We start from the raw sequence: 24,938 nt of genomic DNA on the forward strand, positions 1-24,938 counted from the left end.
TTGTATATAATTCCGATGCTATTTCTGTGTTTCATCGTCAATAAGAAGGTCAGACTGATACAGTAAACATGAAGTGAAGCATCGGAATCTATAACTAGTGCCACAGGAATGGTTCAAAACATTGACAGTAAGAAGAGTCAGTTTTCTTGTACTTAAGTCGTCATTGTGTCTTTTGTATTTAATTCCGATGCAATTTCTGAGTTTCATCGTCAATAAGGAGGACGGAGGGATACAGTAAACCTAAAGTGAAGCATCGGAATCTATAACTAGTGTCACAGGAATGGTTCCTAACATAGACAGTAAGAAGAGTCAGTCTTCTTGTACTTAAGTCGGCATTGTGCCTTTTGTATTACATTCCGATGCAATTTCTTTGTTTCATCTTGAATACGAAGGTCCGAGGGATACAGTAAACCTGAAGTGAAGCATCCGAAACTATAACTAGTGTCACAGGAGTGATTAAAAACATAGACAGTAAGAAGAGTCAGTTTTCTTGTACTTAAGTCGGCATTGTGCCTTTTGTATTTAATTCCGATGTAATTTCTGTGTTTCGTGGTCAATAAGAAGGTCCATGGGATACAGTAAACCTGAAGTGAAGCATCGGAATCTTAAATCGGTCTCACAGGAAAGGTTCAAAACATAGACAGTATGAAGAGCCAGCCTTCTTGTACTTGAGTCTGCATTGTGCCTTTTGTATTTAATTCCGATGCAATTTCTGGGTTTCATCGTCAACAAGAAGGTCATAGGGATACAGTAAAGCTGAGGCGAAGCATCGGAATCTATAACTAGTGTCACAGGAATGGTTCACTTCTTAGACAGTCAGAAGAGTCAATTTTCGTGTACTTAAGTCGCCATTGTGCCTTTTGTATTTAATTCCGATGCAATTTCTGAGTTTCATCGACAATAAGGAGGTCAGAGGGATACAGTAAACCTGAAGTGAAGCATCGGAATCTATAACTAGTGTCACAGGAATGGTTCAAAACATAGTCAGTAAGAAGAGCCAGTCTTCTTGTACTTGAGTCGGAATTGTGCCTTTTGTATTTAATTCCGATGCAATTTCTGTGTTTCATCGTCAATAGGAAGGTCAGAGGGCTAGAGTAAAGATGAAGTGAAGCATCGGAATCTATAACTAGCGTCACAGGGATGGTTAAAAACATAGAGAGTAAGATGAGACAGTCTTCTTGTACTTAAGTCGGCATTGAGCCTTTTGTATTTAATTCCGATGCAATTTCTGTGTTTCATCGTCAATATAAGGTCGGAAGGATTCAGTAAACCTGAAGTGAAGCATCGGAATCAATAACTAGTGTCACAGGAATGGTTCAAAACATAGACAGTAAGAAGAGTCAGTTTTCTTGTACTTAAGTCGGCATTTTGCCGTTTGAATTTAATTCCGATGTAATTTCTGTGTTTCGTGGTCAATAAGAAGGTCCATGGGATACAGTAAACCTGAAGTGAAGCATCGGAATCTTAAATCGGTCTCACAGGAAAGGTTCAAAACATAGACAGTATGAAGAGCCAGCCTTCTTGTACTTGAGTCTGCATTGTGCCTTTTGTATTTAATTCCGATGCAATTTCTGTGTTTCATCGTCAATAAGAAGGTGAGAGGGATACAGTAAAACTGAATTGAAGCATCGGAATCTATAACTAGTGTCACAGGAATGGTTTAAAACATAGACAGTAAGAAGAGCCAGTCTTCTTGTAGTTGAGTCGGCATTGAGCCTTTTGTATTTAATTCCGATGCAATTTCTGTGTTTCATCGTCAATAAGAAGGTCAGAGGGACAGAGGGACAGTAAACCTGAAGTGAAGCATCGGAATCTTATATCGGTCTCACAGGAAAGGTTCAAAACATAGACAGTATGAAGAGCCAGCCTTCTTGTACTTGAGTCTGCATTGTGCCTTTTGTATTTAATTCCGATGCAATTTCTGTGTTTCATCGTCAATATAAGGTCGGAGGGATTCAGTAAACCTGAAGTGAAGCATCGGAATCAATAACTAGTGTCACAGGAATGGTTCAAAACATAGACAGTAAGAAGAGTCAGTTTTCTTGTACTTAAGTCGGCATTTTGCCGTTTGAATTTAATTCCGATGTAATTTCTGTGTTTCGTGGTCAATAAGAAGGTCCATGGGATACAGTAAATCTGAAGTGAAGCATCGGAATCTTAAATCGGTCTCACAGGAAAGGTTCAAAACATAGACAGTATGAAGAGCCGGCCTTCTTGTACTTGAGTCTGCATTGTGCCTTTTGTATTTAATTCCGATGCAATTTCTATGTTTCATCGTCAACAAGAAGGTCATAGGGATACAGTAAAGCTGAGGCGAAGCATCGGAATCTATAACTAGTGTCACAGGAATGGTTCAGTACTTAGACAGTCAGAAGAGTCAGTTTTCTTGTACTTATGTCGGCATTGTGCTTTTTGTATTTAATTCCGATGCACTTTCTGTGTTTCATCGTCAATAAGAAGGTCAGAGGGATACAGTAAACCTGAAGTGAAGCATCGGAATCTATAACTAGTGTCACAGGAATGGTTCACACATAGACAGTAAGAAGAGTCAGACTTCTTGTACTTAAGTCGGCATTGTGCCTTTTGTATTTAATTCCGTTGCAATTTCTGTGTTTCATAGTCAATACGAAGGTCAGAGGGATACAGTAACCCTGAGGTGAAGCATCGGAATCTAAAACTAGTGACACAGGAATGGTTCAAAACATAGACAGTAAGAAGAGTCAATTTTCGTGTACTGAAGTCGCCATTGTGCCTTTTGTATTTAATTCCGATGCAATTTCTGATTTTCATCGTCAATAAGGAGGTCGGAGGGATACAGTGAACCTAAAGTGAAGCATCGGAATCTATAACTAGTGTCACAGGAATGGTTCAAAACATGGACAGTAAGAAGAGTCAGTCTTCTTGTACTTAAGTCGGCATTGTGCCTTTTGTATTAATTTCCGACGCAATTTCTATGTTTCATCTTCAATAAGAAGGTCCGAGGGATACAGTAAACCTGATGTGAAGCATCAGAAACTATAACTAGTGTCACAGCAGTGGTTCAAAACATAGACAGTAAGAAGAGTCAGTTTTCTTGTACTTAAGTCGGCATTGTGCCTTTTGTATTTAATTGCGATGCAATTTCTGTGTTTCATCGTCTATAAGAAGGTCAGAGGGATACAGTAAACCTGAAGTGAACCATCGGAATCTATAACTAGTGTCACAGGAATGGTTCAAAACATAGACAGTAAGAAGAGTCAGTTTTCTTGTACTTATGTCTGCATTGTGCCTTTTGTAATTAATTCCAATGCAATTTCTGTGCTTCACCGCCAATAAGAAGTTCAGTGGGAGGCAGTGAACCTGAAGTCGAGGATCCGAATTCATAACTAGTTTCACAGGAATGGTTCAAAACATAGACAGTAAGAAGAGCCAGTCTTCTTGTACTTGAGTCGGCATTGTGCCTATTGTATTTAATTCCGATGCAATAACTGTGTTTCATCGACAATAAGGATGTCAGAGGGATACAGTAAACCTGACGTGATGTGTCGGAATCTATAACTAGTGTCACAGGAATGGTTCAAAACATAGACAGTAAGAAGAGCCAGTCTTCCTGTCCTTGAGTCGGGATTGTGCCTTTTGTATTTAATTCCGATGCATCTTCTGTGTTTCATCGTCAATATAAGGTCAGGGGGATACAGTAAACCTGAAGTGAAGCATGGGAATTTATAAGTAGTGTCACAGTAAGGGTCAAAACATAGACAGTAAGAAGAGCCAGTTTTCTTGTACTTAAGTTGGCATTGTCCCTTTTGTATTTCATTCCGATGCAATTTCTGTGTTTCGTGGTCAATAAGAAGGTCCATGGGATACAGTAAACCCGAAGTGAAGCATCGGAATCTAAAACCGGTCTCACAGGAAAGGTTCAAAACGTAGACAGTATGAAGAGCCAGCCTTCTTGTACTTGAGTCGGCATTGTGCCTTTTGTATTTAATTCCGATGCAATTTCTGTGTTTCATCGTCAATAAGAAGGTCAGAGGGATACAAGAAAGCTGAAGTGAAGCATCGGATTTTATAACTAGTGTCACAGGTATGGTTCAAAACATAGACAGTAAGAAGAGTCAGTTTTCTTGTACTTATGTCGGCATTGTGCTTTTTGTATTTAATTCCGATGCAATTTCTGTGTTTCATCGTCAATAAGAAGGTGAGAGGGATACAGTAAAACTGAATTGAAGCATCGGAATCTATAACTAGTGTCACAGGAATGGTTTAAAACATAGACAGTAAGAAGAGCCAGTCTTCTTGTAGTTGAGTCGGCATTGTGCCTTTTGTATTTAATTCCGATGCAATTTCTGTGTTTCATCGTCAATAAGGAGGTCAGCGGGATACAGTAAACCTGAAGTGAAGCAACGGAATCAATAACTAGTGTCACAGGTATAGTTCAAAACATAGATAGTAACAAGAATCAGTTTTTTTGTACTTAAGTCGGCATTGTGCCTTTTGTATTTAATTCCGATGCAATTTCTGTGTTTCGTCGTCAATAAGAAGGTCCATGGGATACAGTAAACCTGAAGTGAAGCATCGGAATTTAAAACCGGTCCCACAGGAAAGGTTCAAAGCATAGACAGTATGTAGAGCCAGCCTTCTTGTACTTGAGTCGGCATTGTGCCTTTTGTATATAATTCCGATGAAATTTCTGTGTTTCATCGTCAAAAAGAAGGTCAGAGCGATACAGTAAAGCTGAGGTGAAGCATCGGAATCTATAACTAGTGTCACAGGAATGGTTCAAAACTTAGACCGTAAGAAGAGTCAGTTTTCTTGTACTTTATTCGGCATTGTGCCTTTTGTATTTAATTCCGATGCAATTTTTGTGTTTCATCGTCAATAAGAATGTCAGAGGGATACAGTAAAACTGAATTGAAACATCGGAATCTATAACTAGTGTCACAGTAATGGTTCAAAACATAGACAGTAAGAAGAGCCAGTCTTCTTGTACTTGAGTCGGCATTGTGCCTTTTGAATTTAATTCCGATGCAAATTCTGTGTTTCATCGTCAATAAGAAGGTCAGAGGGATACAGCAAAGCTGAAGTGAAGCATCGGAATCTATAACTAGTGTCACAGGAATGGTTCAAAACATAGGCAATAAGAAGAGTCAGTTTTCTTGTACTTAAGTCGGCATTGTGCTTTTTCCATTTAATTCCGATGCAATTTTTGTGTTTCATCGTCAATAAGAAGATCAGAGGGATACAGTAAAACTGAATTGAAGCATCGGAATCTATATCTAGTGTCACAGGAATGGTTTAAAACATAGACAGTAAGAAGAGCCAGTCTTCTTGTACTTGAGTCGGCATTGTGCCTTTTGTATTTAATTCCGATGCAATTTCTGTGTTTCATCGTTAATAAGGAGGTCAGAGGGATACAGTAAACCTGAAGTGAAGCATCGGAATCTATAACTAGTGTCACAGGAATGGTTCAAAACATAGAAAGTAAGAAGAGTCAGTTTTTTTGTACTTAAGTTCGCATTGTGCCTTTTGTATGTATTTCCGGTGCAATTTCTGTGTTTCGTCGTCAATAATAAGGTCCAAGGGATACAGTAAACCTGAAGTGAAGCATCGGAATCAAAACCGGTGTCACAGAAATGGTTCATAATATAGACAGTAAGAAGAGCCAGTCTTCTTGTTTTTGAGTCGGCATTGTGCCTTTTGTATTTAATTCCGATGCCATTTCTGTATTTCATCGTCAATAAGAAGGTCAGCGGGATTCAGTTAACCTATAGTGAATAATCGGAATCCATAACTAGTGTCACAGGAATGGTTCAAAGCATAGACAGTAAGAAGAGTCAGTCTTCTTGTACTTATATCGGCATTGAGCCATTTGTATTTTATTCCGATGCAATTTCTGTGTTTCATCGTCAATAAGAAGGTCAGAGGGATACAGTAAGCTTGAAGTGAAGCATCGGAATAAGTAACTAGTGTCACAGGAATGGTTCAAACATAGACAGTAAGACTAGTCGGTTTTCTTGTACCTAAGTTTGCATTGTGTATTTTGTATTTAATTCCGATGAAATTTCTGCCTTTCATCGCCAATAAGAAGGTCAGAGGGATACAGTAAACCTGAAGTCAAGCATCGGAATCTATAACTAGTGTCACAGGAATGGTTCAAAACATAGACAGTAAGAAGATTCAGATTTCGTGTACTTAAGACGGCATTGTGCCTTTTGTATTTAATTCCGATAGAATAACTGTGTTTCATCGACGATACGAAGGTCAGAGGGATACAGTAAACCTGATGTGAAGCATCGGAATCTATAACTAGTGTCACAGGAATGGTTCAAAACATAGACAGTAAGAAGAGCCAGTCTTCTTGTACTTGAGTCGGAATTGTGCCTTTTGTATTTAATTCCAATGCAATTTCTGAGTTTCATCGTCAATAAGGAGGACGGAGGGATACAGTAAACCTAAAGTGAAGCATCGGAATCTATAACTAGTAACATAGGAAAGGTTCAAAACATAGACAGTAAGCAGAGTCAGTCTTCTTGTACTTAAGTCGGCATTGTGCCTTTTGTATTAAATTCCGATGCAATTTCTATGTTTCATCTTCAATAAGAAGGTCCGAGGGATACAGTAAACCTGAAGTGAAGCATCCGAAACTATAACTAGTGTCACAGGAGTGATTCAAAACATAGACAGTAAGAAGAGTCAGTTTTCTTGTACTTAAGTCGGCATTGTGCCTTTTGTATTTAATTCCGATGCAATTTCTGTGTTTCATCGTCAATAAAAAGGTCAGAGGGATACAGTAAACCTTACGTGAAGCATCGGAATCTATAACTAGTGTCACAGGAATGGTTCAAAACATAGACAGTAAGACGAGTCAGTTTTCTTGTACTTAAGTCGGCATTGGACTTTTGTATTTAATTCCGATGCAATATCTGTGTTTCATCGTCTATAAGAAGGTCAGAGGGATACAGTAAACCTGAAGTGAAGCATCGGAATCTATAACTAGTGTCACAGGAATGGTTCAAAACATAGACAGTAAGAAGAGCCAGTCTTCTTGTACTTGAGTCGGAATTGTGCCTTTTGTATTTAATTCCGATGCAATTTCTGTGTTTCATCGTCAATATAAGGTCAGAGGGATACAGTAAAGCTGAAGTGAAGCATCGGAATCAATAACTAGTGTCACAGGAATGGTTCAAAACATAGACAGTAAGAAGAGTCAGTTTTCTTGTACTTAAGTCGGCATTGTGCCGTTTGAATTTAATTCCGATGTAATTTCTGTGTTTCGTGGTCAATAAGAAGGTCCATGGGATACAGTAAACCTGAAGTGAAGCATCGGAATCTAAAATCGGTCTCACAGGAAAGGTTCAAAACATTGACAGTATGAAGAGCCAGCCTTCTTGTACTTGAGTCAGCATTGTGCCTTTTGTATTTAATTCCGATGCAATTTCAGAGTTTCATCGTCAATATAAGGTCAGGGGGATACAGTAAACCTGAAGTGAAGCATGGGAATTTATAAGTAGTGTCACAGTAAGGGTCAAAACATAGACAGTAAGAAGAGCCAGTTTTCTTGTACTTAAGTTGGCATTGTCCCTTTTGTATTTCATTCCGATGCAATTTCTGTGTTTCGTGGTCAATAAGAAGGTCCATGGGATACAGTAAACCCGAAGTGAAGCATCGGAATCTAAAACCGGTCTCACAGGAAAGGTTCAAAACGTAGACAGTATGAAGAGCCAGCCTTCTTGTACTTGAGTCGGCATTGTGCCTTTTGTATTTAATTCCGATGCAATTTCTGTGTTTCATCGTCAATAAGAAGGTCAGAGGGATACAAGAAAGCTGAAGTGAAGCATCGGATTTTATAACTAGTGTCACAGGTATGGTTCAAAACATAGACAGTAAGAAGAGTCAGTTTTCTTGTACTTATGTCGGCATTGTGCTTTTTGTATTTAATTCCGATGCAATTTCTGTGTTTCATCGTCAATAAGAAGGTGAGAGGGATACAGTAAAACTGAATTGAAGCATCGGAATCTATAACTAGTGTCACAGGAATGGTTTAAAACATAGACAGTAAGAAGAGCCAGTCTTCTTGTAGTTGAGTCGGCATTGTGCCTTTTGTATTTAATTCCGATGCAATTTCTGTGTTTCATCGTCAATAAGGAGGTCAGCGGGATACAGTAAACCTGAAGTGAAGCATCGGAATCAATAACTAGTGTCACAGGTATAGTTCAAAACATAGATAGTAACAAGAATCAGTTTTTTTGTACTTAAGTCGGCATTGTGCCTTTTGTATTTAATTCCGATGCAATTTCTGTGTTTCGTCTTTAATAATAAGGTCGAAGGGATATAGTAAACCTGAAGTGAAGAATCGGAATCTGTAACTAGTGTCACAGGAATGGTTCAAAGCATAGACAGTAAGAAGAGTCAGTCTTCTTGTACTTAAGTCGGCATTGAGCCTTTTGTATTTTATTCCGATGCAATTTCTGTGTTTCATCTTCAATAAGAAGGTCAGAGGGATACAGTAAGCTTGAAGTGAAGCATCGGAATATATAACTGGTGTCACAGGAATGGTTCAAAACATAGACAGTAAGACGAGTCAGTTTTCTTGTACTTAAGTAAACATTGTGACTTTTGTATTTAAGTCCGACGAAATTTCGGTGTTTCATCGTCAATACGAGGGTCAGAGGTATAAACCTGAAGTGAAGCATCGGAATCTATAACTAGTGTCACAGGATTGGTTCAAAACATAGAGAGTAAGAAGATTCAGTTTCCGTGTACTTAAGACGGCATTGTGCCTTTTGTATTTCATTCCGATGCAATTTCTGTTTTTCATCGCCAATATAAGGTCAGAGGGATACAGTAAACCTGAAGTGAAGCATTGGAATCTATAACTAGTGTCACGGGAATGGTTCAAAACATAGACACCAAGAAGAGTCAGTTTTCTTGTACTTAAGTTGGCATTGCCCCATCTGTATTTAATTCCGATGCAATTTCTGTGTTTCATCGTCACTAAGATCGTCAGAGGGTACAGTAAACCTGAAGTGAAGCATCGGAATCCATAACTAGTGTCACAGGAATGGTTCAAAACATAGACAGTAAGAAGAGTCAGTTTTCTTGTATTTAATTAGGCATTGTGCCTTTTGTATTTAATTCCGATACAATTTCTGTGTTTCGTGGTCAATAAGAAGGTCCATGGGATACAGTAAACCTGAAGTGAAGCATCGGAATTTAAAACCGGTCCCACAGGAAAGGTTCAAAGCATAGACAGTATGTAGAGCCAGCCTTCTTGTACTTGAGTCGGCATTGTGCCTTTTGTATATAATTCCGATGAAATTTCTGTGTTTCATCGTCAAAAAGAAGGTCAGAGCGATACAGTAAAGCTGAGGTGAAGCATCGGAATCTATAACTAGTGTCACAGGAATGGTTCAAAACTTAGACCGTAAGAAGAGTCAGTTTTCTTGTACTTTATTCGGCATTGTGCCTTTTGTATTTAATTCCGATGCAATTTTTGTGTTTCATCGTCAATAAGAATGTCAGAGGGATACAGTAAAACTGAATTGAAACATCGGAATCTATAACTAGTGTCACAGTAATGGTTCAAAACATAGACAGTAAGAAGAGCCAGTCTTCTTGTACTTGAGTCGGCATTGTGCCTTTTGAATTTAATTCCGATGCAAATTCTGTGTTTCATCGTCAATAAGAAGGTCAGAGGGATACAGCAAAGCTGAAGTGAAGCATCGGAATCTATAACTAGTGTCACAGGAATGGTTCAAAACATAGGCAATAAGAAGAGTCAGTTTTCTTGTACTTAAGTCGGCATTGTGCTTTTTCCATTTAATTCCGATGCAATTTTTGTGTTTCATCGTCAATAAGAAGATCAGAGGGATACAGTAAAACTGAATTGAAGCATCGGAATCTATATCTAGTGTCACAGGAATGGTTTAAAACATAGACAGTAAGAAGAGCCAGTCTTCTTGTACTTGAGTCGGCATTGTGCCTTTTGTATTTAATTCCGATGCAATTTCTGTGTTTCATCGTTAATAAGGAGGTCAGAGGGATACAGTAAACCTGAAGTGATGCATCGGAATCTATAACTAGTGTCACAGGAATGGTTCAAAACATAGAAAGTAAGAAGAGTCAGTTTTTTTGTACTTAAGTTCGCATTGTGCCTTTTGTATGTATTTCCGGTGCAATTTCTGTGTTTCGTCGTCAATAATAAGGTCCAAGGGATACAGTAAACCTGAAGTGAAGCATCGGAATCAAAACCGGTGTCACAGAAATTTTTCATAATATAGACAGTAAGAAGAGCCAGTCTTCTTGTTTTTGAGTCGGCATTGTGCCTTTTGTATTTAATTCCGATGCCATTTCTGTATTTCATCGTCAATAAGAAGGTCAGCGGGATTCAGTTAACCTATAGTGAATAATCGGAATCCATAACTAGTGTCACAGGAATGGTTCAAAGCATAGACAGTAAGAAGAGTCAGTCTTCTTGTACTTATATCGGCATTGAGCCATTTGTATTTTATTCCGATGCAATTTCTGTGTTTCATCGTCAATAAGAAGGTCAGAGGGATACAGTAAGCTTGAAGTGAAGCATCGGAATAAGTAACTAGTGTCACAGGAATGGTTCAAACATAGACAGTAAGACTAGTCGGTTTTCTTGTACCTAAGTTTGCATTGTGTATTTTGTATTTAATTCCGATGAAATTTCTGCCTTTCATCGCCAATAAGAAGGTCAGAGGGATACAGTAAACCTGAAGTCAAGCATCGGAATCTATAACTAGTGTCACAGGAATGGTTCAAAACATAGACAGTAAGAAGATTCAGATTTCGTGTACTTAAGACGGCATTGTGCCTTTTGTATTTAATTCCGATAGAATAACTGTGTTTCATCGACGATACGAAGGTCAGAGGGATACAGTAAACCTGATGTGAAGCATCGGAATCTATAACTAGTGTCACAGGAATGGTTCAAAACATAGACAGTAAGAAGAGCCAGTCTTCTTGTACTTGAGTCGGAATTGTGCCTTTTGTATTTAATTCCAATGCAATTTCTGAGTTTCATCGTCAATAAGGAGGACGGAGGGATACAGTAAACCTAAAGTGAAGCATCGGAATCTATAACTAGTAACATAGGAAAGGTTCAAAACATAGACAGTAAGCAGAGTCAGTCTTCTTGTACTTAAGTCGGCATTGTGCCTTTTGTATTAAATTCCGATGCAATTTCTATGTTTCATCTTCAATAAGAAGGTCCGAGGGATACAGTAAACCTGAAGTGAAGCATCCGAAACTATAACTAGTGTCACAGGAGTGATTCAAAACATAGACAGTAAGAAGAGTCAGTTTTCTTGTACTTAAGTCGGCATTGTGCCTTTTGTATTTAATTCCGATGCAATTTCTGTGTTTCATCGTCAATAAAAAGGTCAGAGGGATACAGTAAACCTTACGTGAAGCATCGGAATCTATAACTAGTGTCACAGGAATGGTTCAAAACATAGACAGTAAGACGAGTCAGTTTTCTTGTACTTAAGTCGGCATTGGACTTTTGTATTTAATTCCGATGCAATATCTGTGTTTCATCGTCTATAAGAAGGTCAGAGGGATACAGTAAACCTGAAGTGAAGCATCGGAATCTACAACTAGTGTCACAGGAATGGTTCAAAACATAGACAGTAAGAAGAGCCAGTCTTCTTGTACTTGAGTCGGAATTGTGCCTTTTGTATTTAATTCCGATGCAATTTCTGTGTTTCATCGTCAATATAAGGTCAGAGGGATACAGTAAAGCTGAAGTGAAGCATCGGAATCAATAACTAGTGTCACAGGAATGGTTCAAAACATAGACAGTAAGAAGAGTCAGTTTTCTTGTACTTAAGTCGGCATTGTGCCGTTTGAATTTAATTCCGATGTAATTTCTGTGTTTCGTGGTCAATAAGAAGGTCCATGGGATACAGTAAACCTGAAGTGAAGCATCGGAATCTAAAATCGGTCTCACAGGAAAGGTTCAAAACATTGACAGTATGAAGAGCCAGCCTTCTTGTACTTGAGTCAGCATTGTGCCTTTTGTATTTAATTCCGATGCAATTTCAGAGTTTCATCGTCAATAAGGAGGTCGGAGGGATACAGTAAACCTAAAGTAAAGCATCGGAATCTATAACTAGTGTCACAGGAATGGTTCAAAACATGGACAGTAAGACGAGTCAGTTTTCTTGTACTTAAGTCGGCATTGGACTTTTGTATTTAATTCCGATGCAATATCTGTGTTTCATCGTCTATAAGAAGGTCAGAGGGATACAGTAAACCTGAAGTGAAGCATCGGAATCTATAACTAGTGTCACAGGAATGGTTCAAAACATAGACAGTAAGAAGAGCCAGTCTTCTTGTACTTGAGTCGGAATTGTGCCTTTTGTATTAATTTCCGACGCATTTTCTATGTTTCATCTTCAATAAGAAGGTCCGAGGGATACAGTAAACATGAAGTGAAGCATCGGAAACTATAACTACTGTCACAGGAGTGGTTCAAAACATAGACAGTAAGAGGAGTCAGTTTTCTTGTACTTAAGTCGGCATTGTGCCTTTTGTATTTAATTGCGATGCAATTTCTGTGTTTCATCGTCTATGAGAAGGTCAGAGGGATACAGTAAACCCGAAGTGAACCATCGGAATCTATAACTAGTGTCACAGGAATGGTTCAAAACATAGACAGTAAGAAGAGTCAGTTTTCTTGTACTTATGTCTGCATTGTGCCTTTTGTAATTAATTCCAATACAATTTCTGTGCTTCACCGCCAATAAAATTTCAGAGGGAGGCAGTGAACCTGAAGTCGAGCATCCGAATCCATAACTAGTTTCACAGGAATGGTTCAAAACATAGACAGTAAGAAGAGCCAGTCTTCTTGTACTTGAGTCACAATTGTGCCTTTTGTATTTAATTGCGATGCAATAACTGTGTTTCATCGACAATAAGGAGGTCCGAGGGATACAGTTAACCTGACGTGAAGCATCGGAATCTATAACTAGTGTCACAGGAATGGTTCAAAACATAGACAGTAAGAAGAGCCAGTCTTCCTGTACTTGGGTCGGAATTGTGCATTTTGCATTTAATTCCGCTGCAAATTCTGTGTTTCATCGTCAATAAGAAGGTGAGAGGGATACAGTAAAGCTGAAGTCAAGCATCGGAATCTATAACTAGTGTCACAGGAATGGTTCAAAACATAGAGAGTAAGATGAGACTGTCTTCTTGTACTTAAGTCGGCATTGAGCCTTTTGTATTTAATTCCGTTGCATTTTCTGTGTTTCATCGTCTATATATGGTCAGAGGGATACAGTAAACCTGAAGTGAAGCATGGGAATTTATAAGTAGTGTCACAGTAAAGGGTCAAAACATAGACAGTAAGAAGAGTCAGTTTTCTTGTACTTATGTCGGCATTGTGCTCTCTGTATTTAATTCCGATGCAATTTCTGTGTTTCATCGTAAATAAGAAGGTGAGAGGAATACAGTAAAACTGAATTGAAGCATCGGAATCTATAACTAGTGTCACAGGAATGGTTGAAAACATAGACAGTAAGAAGAGCCAGTCTTCTTGTAGTTGAGTCGGCATTGTGCCTTTTGTATTTATTTCCGATGCAATTTCTGTGTTTCATCGTCAATAAGGAGGTCAGCGGGATACAGTAAACCTGAAGTGAAGCATTGGAATCAATAACTAGTGTCACAGATATTGTTCACAACATAGATAGTAAGAAGAGTCAGTTTTTTTGTACTTAAGTCGGCATTGTGCCTTTTGTATTTAATTCGGTTGCAATTTCTGTGTTTCGTCGTCAATAATAAGGTCCAAGGGATATAGTAAACCTGAAGTGAAGAATCGGAATCTATAACTAGTGTCACAGGAATGGTTCAAAGCATAGACAGTAAGAAGAGTCAGTCTTCTTGTACTTAAGTCGGCATTGAGCCTTTTGTATTTAATTCCGATGCTATTTCTGTGTTTCATCGTCAATAAGAAGGTCAGAGGGATACAGTAAGCTTGAAGTAAAGCATCGGAATATATAACTAGTGTCACGGGAATGGTTCAAACATAGACAGTAAGACGAGTCAGTTTTCTTGTACTTAAGTAGACATTGTGACTTTTGTATTTAAGTCCGACGAAATTTCGGTGTTTCATCGTCAATACGAAGGTCAGAGGGATACAGTAAACCTGAAGTGAAGCATCGGAATCTATAACTAGTGTCACAGGAATGGTTCAAAACATAGACAGTAAGAAGATTCAGTTTTCGTGTACTTAAGACGGCATTGTGCCTTTTGTATTTCATTCCGATGCAATTTCTGTGTTTCATCGCTAATATAAGGTCAGAGGGATACAGTAAACCTGAAGTGAAGCATCGGAATCTATAACTAGTGTCAAGGGAATGGTTCAAAACGTAGACATAAAGAGAGGCAGTTTTCTTGTACTTAAATTGGAATTGTCCCATCTGTATTTAATTCCGATGCAATTTTTGTGTTTCATCGTCAATAAGATCGTCAGAGGGTACAGTAAACCTGAAGTGAAGCATCGGAATCCATAGCTAGTGTCACAGGAATGGTTCAAAACATAGACAGTAAGAAGAGTCAGTTTTCTTGTACTTAAGTAGGCATTGTGCCTTTTGTATTTAATTCCGATGCAATTTCTGTGTTTCGTGGTCAATAAGAAGGTCCATGGGATACAGTAAACCTGAAGTGAAGCATCGGAATTTAAAACCGGTCCCACAGGAAAGATTCAAAGCATAGACAGTATGTAGAGCCAGCCTTCTTGTACTTGAGTCGGCATTGTGCCTTTTGTATATAATTCCGATGCAATTTCTGTGTTTCATCGTCAAAAAGAAGGTCAGAGCGATACACTAAAGCTGAAGTGAAGCATCGGAATCTGTAACTAGTGTCGCAGGAATGGTTCAAAACTTAGACAGTAAGCAGAGTCAGTTTTCTTGTACTTTATTCGGCATTGTGCGTTTTGTATTTAATTCCGATGCAATATTTGTGTTTCATCGTCAATAAGAATGTCAGAGGGATACAGTAAAACTGAATTGAAACATCGGAATCTATGACTAGTGTCACAGAAATGGTTTAAAACATAGACAGTAAGAAGAGCCAGTCTTCTTGTACTTGAGTCGGCATTGTGCCTTTTGAATTTAATTCCGATGCAAATTCTGTGTCTCGTCGTCAATAAGAAGGTCCAAGAAATACATTAAACCTGAGGTGAATCATCGGAATCTATAACTAGTGTCACATGAATGGTTCAAAACATAGACAGTAAGAAGAGTCAGTATTCTTGTACCTAAGTTGGCATTGTCCCTTTTGTATTTAATTCCGATGCAATTTCTGTGTTTCATCGTCAATAAGATCGTCAGAATGTACAGTAAACCTGAAGTGAAGCATCGGAATCTAAAACCAGTCTCACAGGAAAGGTACAAACATAGACAGTATGAAGAGCCAGCCTTCTTGTACTTGAGTCGGCATTGTGCCTTTTGTATTTAATTCCGATGCAATTTCTGTGTTTCATCGTCAATAAGAAGGTCAGAGGGATACAGCAATGCTGAAGTGAAGCATCGGAATCTATAACTAGTGTCACAGGAATGGTTCAAAACATAGACAGTAAGAAGAGCCAGTCTTCTTGTACTTGAGTCGGAATTGTGCCTTTTGTATTTAATTCCAATGCAATTTCTGAGTTTCATCGTCAATAAGGAGGACGGAGGGATACAGTAAACCTAAAGTGAAGCATCGGAATCTATAACTAGTAACATAGGAATGGTTCAAAACATAGACAGTAAGAAGAGTCAGTCTTCTTGTACTTATATCGGCATTGAGCCATTTGTATTTTATTCCGATGCAATTTCTGTGTTTCATCGTCAATAAGAAGGTCAGAGGGATACAGTAAGCTTGAAGTGAAGCATCGGAATAAGTAACTAGTGTCACAGGAATGGTTCAAACATAGATAGTAAGACTAGTCGGTTTACTTGTACCTAAGTGGGCATTGTGTATTTTGTATTTAATTCCGATGAAATTTCTGTCTTTCATCGTCAATAAGAAGGTCAGAGGGATACAGTAAACCTGAAGTGAAGCATCGGAATCTATAACTAGTGTCACAGGAATGGTTCAAAACATAGACAGTAAGAAGATTCAGATTTCGTGTACTTAAGACGGCATTGTGCCTTTTGTATTTAATTCCGATAGAATATCTGTGTTTCATCGACAATAAGAAGGTCAGAGGGATACAGTAAACCTGATGTGAAGCATCGGAATCTATAACTAGTGTCACAGGAATGGTTCAAAACATAGACAGTAAGAAGAGCCAGTCTTCTTGTACTTGAGTCGGAATTGTGCCTTTTGTATTTAATTCCAATGCAATTTCTGAGTTTCATCGTCAATAAGGAGGACGGAGGGATACAGTAAACCTAAAGTGAAGCATCGGAATCTATAAATAGTAACATAGGAATGGTTCAAAACATAGACAGTAAGCAGAGTCAGTCTTCTTGTACTTAAGTCGGCATTGTGCCTTTTGTATTAAATTCCGATGCAATTTCTATGTTTCATCTTCAATAAGAAGGTCCGAGGGATACAGTAAACCTGAAGTGAAGCATCCGAAACTATAACTAGTGTCACAGGAGTGATTCAAAACATAGACAGTAAGAAGAGTCAGTTTTCTTGTACTTATGTCGGCATTGTGCCTTTTGTATCTAATTCCGATGCAATTTCTGTGTTTCATCGTCAATAAAAAGGTCAGAGGGATACAGTAAACCTTACGTGAAGCATCGCAAACTATGACTAGTGTCACAGGAATGGTTCAAAACATAGACAGTAAGACGAGTCAGTTTTCTTGTACTTAAGTCATCATTGGACTTTTGTATTTAATTCCGATGCAATATCTGTGTTTCATCGTCTATAAGAAGGTCAGAGGGATACAGTAAACCTGAAGTGAAGCATCGGAATCTATAACTAGTGTCACAGGAATGGTTCAAACATACACAGTAAGAGGAGTCAGTTTTCTTGTACTTAAGTCGGCATTGTGCCTTTTGTATTTAATTGGGATGCAATTACTGTGTTTCACCGCCAATAAGAAGTTCAGAGGGAGGCAGTGAACCTGAAGTCGAGCATCCGAATCCATAACTAGTGTGACAGGAATGGTTCAAAACATAGACAGAAAGAAGAGCCAGACTTCTTGTACTTGAGTCGGCATTGTGCCTTTTTTATTTAATTCCGATGCAATTTCTGTGTTTCTTCGATAATAAGGAAGTCAGAGGGATACAGTAAACCTGAAGTGAAGCATCGGAATCTATAACTAGTGTCACAGGAATGGTTCAAAACATAGAGAGTAAGATGAGACAGTCTTCTTGTACTTAAGTCGGCATTGAGCCTTTTGTATTTAATTCCGATGCATTTTCTGTGTTTCATCGTCTATATAAGGTCAGAGGGATACAGTAAACCTGAAGTGAAGCATGGGAATTTATAAGTAGTGTCACAGTAAAGGGTCAAAACATAGACAGTAAGAAGAGTCAGTTTTCTTGTACTTAAGTCGGCATTGTGCAATTTTCCATTTAATTCCGATGCAATTTCTGTGTTTCATCGTCAATAAGAAGATCAGAGGGATAGAGTAAAACTGAATTGAAGCATCGGAATCTATATCTAGTGTCACAGGAATGGTTTAAAACATAGACAGTAAGAAGAGCCAGTCTTCTTGTACTTGAGTCGGCATTGTGCCTTTTGTATTTAATTCCGATGCAATTTCTGTGTTTCATCGTTAATAAGGAGGTCAGAGGGATACAGTAAACCTGAAGTGAAGCATCGGAATCTATAACTAGTGTCACAGGAATGGTTCAAAACATAGAAAGTAAGAAGAGTCAGTTTTTTTGTACTTAAGTTCGCATTGTGCCTTTTGTATTTATTTCCGGTGCAATTTCTGTGTTTCGTCGTCAATAATAAGGTCCAAGGGATACAGTAAACCTGAAGTGAAGCATCAGAATCAAAACCTGTGTCACAGAAAAGGTTCATAATATAGACAGTAAGAAAAGCCAGTCTTCTTGTATTTGAGTCGGCATTGTGCATTTTGTATTTAATTCCGATGCCATTTCTGTATTTCATCGTCAATAAGAAGGTCAGCGGGATTCAGTTAACCTATAGTGAAGAATCGGAATCCATAACTAGTGTCATAGGAATGGTTCAAAGCATAGACAGTAAGAAGAGTCAGTCTTCTTGTACTTAAGTGGACATTGTGACTTTTGTATTTAAGTCCGACGAAATTACGGTGTTTCATCGCCAATATAAGGTCAGAGGGATACGGTAAACCTGAAGTGAAACATCGGAATCTATAACTAGTGTCACAGGAATGGTTCAAAACATAGACAGTAACAAGAGTCAGTTATCTTGTACTTAAGTCTTAAGTGTGCCCTTTGTATTTAATTCCGATGAAATTTCTGTGTTTCATCGTCAATAAGAAGGTCAGAGGGATACAGTAAACCTGAAGTGATGCATCGGAATCTATAACTAGTGTCACAGGAATGGTTAAAAACATAGACAGTAAGAAGAGCCAGTCTTCTTGTACTTGAGTCGGAATTGTGCCTTTTGTAATTAATTCCGATGCAATTTCTGTGTTTCATCATCAATAAGAAGGTCACAGGGATACAGTAAATCTGAAGTGAAGCATCGGAATCTATAACTAGTGTCACAGGAATGGTTCAAAACATAGAGAGTAAGATGAGAGAGTCTTCTTGTACTTAAGTCGGCATTGAGCCTTTTGTATTTCATTCCGATGCAATGACTGAGTTTCATCGTCAATATAAGGTCAGAGGGATACAATAAACCTGAAGTGAAGCATCGGAATCTATAACTTGTGTCACAGGAATGGTACAAAACATAGAAAGTAAGGAGAGTCAGTTTTCTTGTACTTTAGTCGGCATTGTGCTTTTTGAATTTAATTCCGATGCAAATTCTGTGTTTCGTCGTCAATAAGAAGGTCACAGGGATCAGTAAAGCTGAAGTGAAGCATCGGAATCTATAACTAGTGTCACAGGAATGGTTCAAAACATAGACAGTAAGGAGAGTCAGTTTTCTTGTACTGAAGTCGGCATTGTGCCTTTTGTATTTAATTCCTATGCAATTTCTGTGTTTCATCGTCAATAGGAAGGTCAGAGGGATACGGTAAACCTGAAGTGAAGCATCGGAATCTATAACTAGCGTCACAGGAATGGTTCAAAACATAGACAGTAAGAAGGGTCAGTTTTCTTGTACTTAAGTCGGCATCGTTCCTTTTGTATATAATTCCGACGCAATATCTGTGTTTCATCGCCAATAAGAAGGTCAGAGGGAAACAGTAAACTTGTAGTGATACATCGGAATCTATAACTAGTGTCACAGGAATGGTTCAAAACATAGACAGTAAGAAGAGTCAGTTTTCATGTACTTAAGTCGGCATTGTGCGTTTTGTATTTAATTCCGATGCAATGTCTGTGTTTCATCGCCAATAAGAAGGTCAGAGGGAGGCAGTGAACCTGAAGTCGAGCATCCGAATCCATAACTAGTGCCACAGGAAAGGTTCAAATCATAGACAGTAAGAAGAGCCAGTCTTCTTGTACTTGAGTCGTCATTGTGCCTTTTGTATTAAATTCCGGTGCAATTTCTGTGTTTTATCGACAATAAGGAGGTCAGAGGGATACAGTAAACCTGACGTGAAGCTTCGGAATCTATAACTAGTGTCACAGAAATGGTTCAAACATAGACAGTAAGAACAGCCAGTCTTCTTGTACTTGAGTCGGAATTGTGCCTTTTATATTTAATTCCGATGCAATTTCTGTGTTTCATCGTCAATAAGAAGGTCACAGGGATACAGTAACGCTGAAGTGAAGCATCGGAATCTATAACTAGTGTCACAGGAATGGTTCAAAACATAGAGAGTTAGATGAGACAGTCTTCCTGTACTTAAGTCGGCATTGAGCCTTTTGTATTTAATTCCGATGCAATTTCTGTGTTTCCTCGTCAATAAGAAGGACAGATGGATACAGTAAACCTGAAGTGAAGCATCGGAATCTATAACTAGTGTCACAGGAATGGTTAAAACATAGACAGTAAGACGAGTCAGTTTTTCCTTGTACTTAAGTCGGCATTGTGCATTTTGTATTTAATTCCGATGCAATTTCTGTGATTCATCGTCACTAAGAGGGTCAGAGGGATATAGTAAACGTGAATTGAAGCATCGGAATCTATAACTAGTGTCACATGAATGGTTCAACTCATAGACAGTAAGAAGAGTCAGTTACCTTGTACTTAAGTCGGCATTGTGCCTTTTGTATTTAATTCCGATGCTATTTCTGTGTTTCATCGTCAATAAGAAGGTCAGAGGGATACAGTAAACCGGAAGTGAAGCATCGGAATCTATAACTAGTGTCACAGGAATGGTTCAAAACATAGACAGTAAGGAGAGTAAGTTTTCTTGTACTTAAGTCGGCATTGTGCCTTTTGTATTTAATTCCGATGCAATTTCTGTGTTTCATCGTTAATAAGAAGGTTAGATGGATACAGTAAACCTGAACTGAAGCATCGGAATCTATAACTAGCGTCACAGGAATGGTTCAAAACATAGACAGTAAGAAGAGTCAGTTTTCTTGTACTTAAGTCGGCATCGTGCATTTTGTATATATTTCCGACGCAATATCTGTGTTTCATCGTCAATAAGAAGGTCAGAGGGATACAGTAAACCTGTAGTGAAGCATCGGAATCAATAACTAGTGTCACAGGAATGGTTCAAAACATAGACAGTAAGAAGAGTCAGTTTTCAAGTACATAAGTCGGCATTGTGCGTTTTGTATTTAATTCCGATGCAATGTCTGTGTTTCATCGCCAATAAGAAGGTCAGAGGGAGGCAGTGAACCTGAAGTCGAGCATCCGAATCCATAACTAGTGCCACAGGAAAGGTTCAAATCATAGACAGTAAGAAGAGCCAGTCTTCTTGTACTTGAGTCGTCATTGTGCCTTTTGTATTTAATTCCGATGCAATTTCTGTGTTTTATCGACAATAAGGAGGTCAGAGGGATACAGTAAACCTGACGTAAAGCATCGGAATTTATAACTAGTGTCACAGAAATGGTTCAAACATAGACAGTAAGAACAGCCAGTCTTCTTGTACTTGAGTCGGAATTGTGCCTTTTATATTTAATTCCGATGCAATTTCTGTGTTTCATCGTCAATAAGAAGGTCACAGGGATACAGTAACGCTGAGCAGAACCATCGGAATCTATAACTAGTGTCACAGGAATGGTTCAAAACATAGACAGTAAGAAGAGTCAGTTTTCAAGTACACAAGTCGGCATTGTGCGTTTTGTATTTAATTCCGTTGCAATTTCTGTGTTTCATCGCCAATAAGAAGGTCAGAGGGAGGCAGTGAACCTGAAGTCGAGCATCCGAATCCATAACTAGTGTCACAGGAATGGTTCAAAACATAGACAGTAAGGAGAGTAAGTTTTCTTGTACTTAAGTCGGCATTGTGCCTTTTGTATTTAATTCCGATGCAATTTCTGTGTTTCATCGTTAATAAGAAGGTCAGACGGATACAGTAAACCTGAAGTGAAGCATCGGAATCTATAACTAGCGTCACAGGAATGGTTCAAAACATAGACAGTAAGAAGAGTCAGTTTTCTTGTACTTAAGTCGGCATCGTGCATTTTGTATATATTTCCGACGCCATATCTGTGTTTCATCGTCAATAAGAAGGTCAGAGGGATACAGAAAACCTGTAGTGAAGCATCGGAATCTATAACTAGTGTCACAGGAATGGTTCAAAACATAGACAGTAAGAAGAGTCAGTTTTCAAGTACACAAGTCGGCATTGTGCGTATTGTATTTAATTCCGTTGCAATTTCTGTGTTTCATCGCCAATAAGAAGGTCAGAGGGAGGCAGTGAACCTGAAGTCGAGCATCCGAATCCATAACTAGTGTCACAGGAAAGGTTCAAAACATAGACAGTAAGAAGAGCCAGTCTTCTTGTACTTGAGTCGGCATTGTGCCATTTTATTTAATTCCGATGTAATTTCTGTGTTTCATCGACAATAAGGAGGTCAGAGGGATACAGTAAACCTGAAGTAAAGCATCGGAATCTATAACTAGTGTCACAGGAATGGTTCAAAACATAGACAGTAAGAAGAGCCAGTCATCTTGTACTTGAGTCGGAATTGTGCCTTCTGTATTTAATTCCGATGCAATTTCTGTGTTTCATCGTCAATAAGAAGGTCACAGGGATACAGTAAACCTGAAGTGAAGCATCGGAATATACAACTAGTGTCACAGGAATGGTTCACAACATAGAGAGTAAGATGAGACAGTCTTCTTGTACTTAAGTCGGCATTAAGCCTTTTGTATTTCATTCCGATGCAATTTCTGTGTTTCATCGTCAATATAAGGTCAGAGGGATACAGTAAACCTGAAGTGCAGCATCGGAATCTATAACTTGTGTCACAGGAATGGTACAAAACATAGACAGTAAGAAGAGTCAGTTTTCTTGTACTTTAGTCGGCATTGTGCTTTTTGAATTTAATTCCGATGCAAATTCTGTGTTTCATCGTCAATAAGAAGGTCACAGGGATACAGTAAAGCTGAAGTGAAGCATCGGAATCTATAACTAGTGTCACAGGAATGGTTCAAAACATAGACAGTAAGGAGAGTCAGTTTTCTTGTACTTAAAGCGGCATTGTGCCTTTTGTATTTAATTCCGATGCAATTTCTGTGTTTTATCGACAATAAGGGGGTCAGAGGGATACAGTAAACCTGACGTAAAGCATCGGAATCTATAACTAGTGTCACAGAAATGGTTCAAAACATAGACAGTAAGAACAGCCAGTCTTCTTGTACATGAGTCGGAATTGTGCCTTTTATATTTAATTCCGATGCAATTTCTGTGTTTCATCGACAATAAGAATGTCACAGGGATACAGTAAACGTGAAGTGAAGCATCAGAATCTATAACTAGTGTCAAAGGAATAGTTCAAAACATAGACAGTAAGAAGAGTCAATTTTCGTGTACTTAACTCGGCATTGTGCCATTTCTATTTAATTCCCATGCAATTTCTGTGTTTCATCGTCAATAAGAAGGTCAGAGGGATACGGTAAACCTGAAGTGAAACATCTGAATCTATAACTAGTGTCACAGGAATGGTTAAAACATAGACAGTAAGAAGAGTCAGTTTTTCCTTGTACTTAAGTCGGCATTGTGCCTTTTGTATTTAATTCCGATTTAATTTCTGTGATTCATCGTCAATAAGAAGGTCAGAGGGATACAGTAAACGTGAAGTGAAGCATCAGAATCTATAACTAGTGTCACATGAATGGTTCAACTCATAAACAGTAAGTAGAGTCAGTTATCTTGTACTTAAGTCGGCATTGTGCCTTTTGTATTTAATTCCGACGCTATATCTGTGTTTCATCGTCAATAAGAAGGTCAGAGGGATACAGTAAACCGGAAGTGAAGCATCGGAATCTATAACTAGTGTCACAGGAATGGTTCAAAACATAGACAGTAAGAACAGTCAGTTTTCATGTACTTAAGTCGGCATTGTGCTTTTTGAATTTAATGACATTGCAAATTCTGTGTTCGTCGTCAATAAGAAGGTCCAAGGGATACAGTAAACCTTAAGTGAAGAATCGGACTCTGTAACTAGTGTCACAGGAATGGTTCAAAACATAGACAGTAAGAAGAGTCAGTTTTCTTGTACTTAAGTCGGCATCGTGCATTTTGTATTTAATTCCGATGCAATTTCTGTGTTTCATCGCCAATACGAAGGTCAGAGGGAGGCAGTGATCCTGAAGTCGAGCATCCGAATCCATAACTAGTGTCACAGGAAAGGTTCAAAACATAGACAGTAAGAAGAGCCAGTCTTCTTGTACTTGAGTCGGCATTGTGCCTTTTGTATTTAATTCCGTTGAAATTTCTGTGTTTCATCGACAATAAGGTCAGAGGGATACAGTAAACCTGAAGTAAAGCATCGGAATCTATAACTAGTGTCACAGGAATGGTTCAGAACATAGACAGTAAGAAGAGCCAGTCTTCTTGTACTTGAGTCGGAATTGTACCTTTTGTATTTAATTCCGATGCAATTTCTGTGTTTCATCGTCAATAAGAAGGTCACAGGGATACAGTAAAGCTGAAGTGAAGCATCGGAATCTATAACTAGTGTCACAGGAATGGTTCAAAACATAGAGAATAAGATGAGACAGTCTTCTTGTACTTATGTCGGCATTGAGCCTTTTGTATTTCAATCCGATGCAATTTCTGTGTTTCATCGACAATGTAAGGTCAGAGGGATACAGTAAACCTGAAGTGAAGCATCGGAATCTATAACTTGTGTCACAGGAATGGTACAAAACATAGACAGTAAGGAGAGTCAGTTTTCTTGTACTTTAGTCGGCATTGTGCTTTTTGAATTTCATTCCGATGCAAATTCTGTGTTTCATCGTCAATAAGAAGGTCACAGGGATACAGTCAAGCTGAAGTGAAGCATCGGAATCTATAACTAGTGTCTTAGGAATGGTTCAAAACATAGACAGTAAGGAGAGTCAGTTTTCTTGTACTTAAATCGGCATTGTGCCTTTTGTATTTAATTCCTATGCAATTTCTGTGTTTCATCGTCAATAAGAAGGTCAGAGGGATACAGTAAACCTGAGGTGAAGCATCGGAATCTATAACTAGCGTCACAGGAATGGTTCAAAACATAGACAGTAAGAAGAGTCAATTTACTTGTACTTAAGTCGGCATCGTACCTTTTGTATATAATTCCGACGCAATATCTGTGTTTCATCGTCAATAAGAAGGTCAGAGGGATACAGTAAACCTGTAGTGAAGCATCGGAATCTATAACTAGTGTCACAGGAATGGTTCAGAACATAGACAGTGAGAAGAGTCGGTTTTCATGTACTTAAGTCGGCATTGTGCGTTTTGTATTTAATTCGGATGCAATTTCTGTGTTTCATCG

This window comes from Schistocerca americana, unplaced genomic scaffold (assembly GCF_021461395.2).
Source record: "Schistocerca americana isolate TAMUIC-IGC-003095 unplaced genomic scaffold, iqSchAmer2.1 HiC_scaffold_19, whole genome shotgun sequence".
Lineage (NCBI taxonomy): Eukaryota > Metazoa > Arthropoda > Insecta > Orthoptera > Acrididae > Schistocerca > Schistocerca americana.